Below are 3278 nucleotides of genomic sequence, written 5' to 3'. Positions count from 1 at the left end.
CCCGTTTCCAGGCACCGGCGATGTCTTATTGGCTCCCACAATGATAAGCCACCCGTTGGCATATGTCGCACCTACCACCCGACACCATTCTTGAGCTCCAGCGCCCAAGTCCTCATCCTCTTCGCCTCAAAAACGCACTCCGATCATGTCCGGATCTGGAGCGCAGGGCAAGTGGATGGTCTCCTCCGTCAAGGAGAAGGACATCACCAAGCTCCGGGAGGCCGGATATCTGTCCAAGGAAATCGCCCACCGGCTTCCGGCCAAGGGACAGAGCCCCATGAGAGGGTTGTGTTCATCCCCCACTTCGTCCGCGGGCTGGGATTTCCTCTCCACCCATTTGTCCGTGGACTCATGTTCTACTATGGTCTGGATTTCCACGATCTGGCCCCCAACTCCTTCCTCAATATCTCAGCATTCATTGTCGTGTGCGAGGCCTTCCTCCGCATTCCCCCCCCCCCCACTTTGGATTGTGGCTAAAGATCTTCAATGTGAAGCCGAAGGTGGTGGGTGGCGAACACGCAGAGTGCGGAGGAGCCATGGTGAGCAAGATGCCCAACGTCACATGGCCCAAAGGTACCTTCATGGAGACCGTCAAAGGGTGGCAATAGCAGTTGTTCTACGTCACAGAGCCTCACGACGCCACCTGGGCCGCGGCTCACAAATTTTAGCCCGGAGCCCGGATGCGGCTCACCTCCTGGCTAGAGAAGGGCCTGGAGTGGTCTTCGTTGGACGAGCTGATAGCGCTTTAGACGCGCATTAAGAGCATGGTCGACAAGAACATCAAGCTTGTCAATGTGATCCAGGTGATGCTGGTTCGCCGGATCCTTCCATACCAAAGCCGGACTTGCCATCTGTGGGAGTTCGATCCAGCTGAGCACCAGACCTTGCAACAGTTCTTCGGCACTACGCACAAAGACATCTGGAAGGTGCTCTTCAAGGCCAATGAGACGTGGCCGAAGATGACCGAGGACCATGGGCACGACCTGGCCCATCCCGCCAGTCCGGTAAGTCTTTCGTATTTCAAGGTGTATCCTTTACTTGCTTACTCAAGGAAGATGTCTGAGCTTCCCTATTTGTTTTCTCAGGGCTGTACAAAGAAGGCGGAGCAGATTCAGTGTCCGGCTCCGCTGCCCGAGGAACCAGCCATCCTGTTTCTGATGAAGATGCTGGTTCCAGCGCCCTACCAGGCCCGGAGAAGAAGGCCAAGAAAAAGGCCAAGGAGACCAGAAGTGGCCTCCGCCGCAAGGGCGCTTCGGACATGACGTTCGAAGACGCCGGGACTCACTCCTCCACCGCCGAGGACGAGGAGGAGGAGGAAAGCAACTCTCCCCCTGAGGGGGGAAGGAAGAAAAGGGCGGCCTCCACACATCTGGAGGCAGAGGCGTCCAAGAAGGGGAAGATCTCCCTCTCGGATAACTCCGCGTGGGATATCGACAGCAGCTCCGAGTGGCGCCCCAGGGATAAGCCCCTGGCCGAATCGTAAGCACATATATCCAGCTCCTTTACTCCCTGGTTTTAACATGTTGAATCATGCGGTGCAGTCTGGCTCGCTCCGACCTCCAGCGATCCTCATCTTCGGGGAGTTCACTGGATCCGAAGGTGATGGACAGCGGGTCCCTTCCGGCGGCCTCTTCTCCCAAGGCCATGGATGACACCGAGGTGTTGTCCCGAAGGATTCCAGGCCAGGGAGAGACACAGGAGGCCATCAGGGTGGCGCTGGATGGTGAAATCTCAACCATCAGACACACGGGGGAGAAAATCCCCATGGAGACGGGCGATGGGGGCCATATCTAATTCGGCCCCCAGCCAAATACAATTCCGGACACCTATACAGCTCCAGAATCAGGCAAGCAGCCTCCTTCAAAAGAAGGAGGTGCATCGATTCCACCGGTGACCTCTGTCCATCCAGAGGCACCGGATACTCTACTGGAAGCGCTGCGAAGTGCTTCCATTGTTGAGGAACATCGTACCCTCATGGGTACGGTGATTGAGAGGATTCAGTCCGCAAAAAGCAGACTGACCGAAGCCTACACAAGCCTTCTAACAGGCTTTGAGGTATGAGATGCAATTTATGCAAAAGGAATGTCATAGTATAGACAGTAGCCCCTAGGACTTTGTTCGGTGTTCGGGAAGAAAAGCCGGACAGAGGATCAAGTAATTTTCGCAGGAGACTAACAAAATATGTCTTATGTGAATAAGCAGGCGTCATTGCTGGCTGCGACCTCTCATTCTGCCGAAGTCTCCGGACTGAGTTAGAGTCTGGAGCGGGCTGAGGAAGAGCTCGGCCGTGTAAAAAAGCAGTTAGAAGACAAGCAAGGTATGCAATGACCTTTTGTAAATCCAGAAAGGATAAATAATTTGTGCTGATCATAGTGCCATGATTTTTGTTAGGAGCGACGACCAAGGTGGAGACCCTCAAGAAGGCGCTGGCCGAGGCCGAGGAGAGAGCAGCAAAGGAACAAGCCGCCCGCGAAAAGCATGAGGCCAGGTCGGCGAGGTCCAGCAGGAGCTCCAAGACGCCGTGAAGAAATGCGAGTCCTTGGAGCGCAATGTTGCGGATCAAGAGTCCGAACTTGCCAAGACCCGCCAAAGCGCACAAGATGCCCGGCTCAAAGCCCAGGGCGCCCTCCAGGAAATCCAGGAGCCCAGGAAAATCGCGGCGGGTTAGGGTTTTATTATGCAGAGCAAGTATGTGAAGAAAAGGTACCTCTTACTGACGCGGATTTGGAGTTCTCCAGGGGCGTTTGCGGATTTGCCGCGTAGTGTTTCTGATGCTGCAGAATTCTTCTGAGCTGAAGAGGGAAGATCAACGGAGAAGCTGTTCTGGTCGCAATACCTTGCAACGGAGCATCTGGTGCTGTTTAGCGATAAGTTGAAACAGCTGACCGAACTGCATAGGGTGGCCGAACTGGCCATGAAGGATTTGATAATCCGTTTGTGGCCTGCCGAAGCCGTATCGAGCAGCTTCTTCGGGCTCGTGAAGCGGCTGGTCAATTCCTGCCCTCGGCTTGATGCCATCAAGCGGTCGATCTGCATTGAAGGTGCGCGGATGGCCTTCGCTCGTGTCAAGATACAGTAGGCAAAGATGGACGCCGTCAAGCTCGCGACCGAGGGACCGCCTGCTGGCAAGGAGCACCACACGCTGGAGCAGTATTTCGATGATGTCCTCAAGAGATCCCGCATTGTAGAGGGCCAGTGTTCAAAAGACATTATCTTCGAATGAATACATTCATGTTATCTTGTCTTGTATTATGAAACAAAGCCGTTATGTAATATAA

Source organism: Aegilops tauschii, chromosome 3, assembly GCF_002575655.3.
Source record: "Aegilops tauschii subsp. strangulata cultivar AL8/78 chromosome 3, Aet v6.0, whole genome shotgun sequence".
Taxonomy (NCBI): Eukaryota; Viridiplantae; Streptophyta; class Magnoliopsida; order Poales; family Poaceae; genus Aegilops; species Aegilops tauschii.
The sequence above is the reverse complement of the archived record's forward strand: the minus strand, read 5'-3'. Positions refer to the sequence as shown.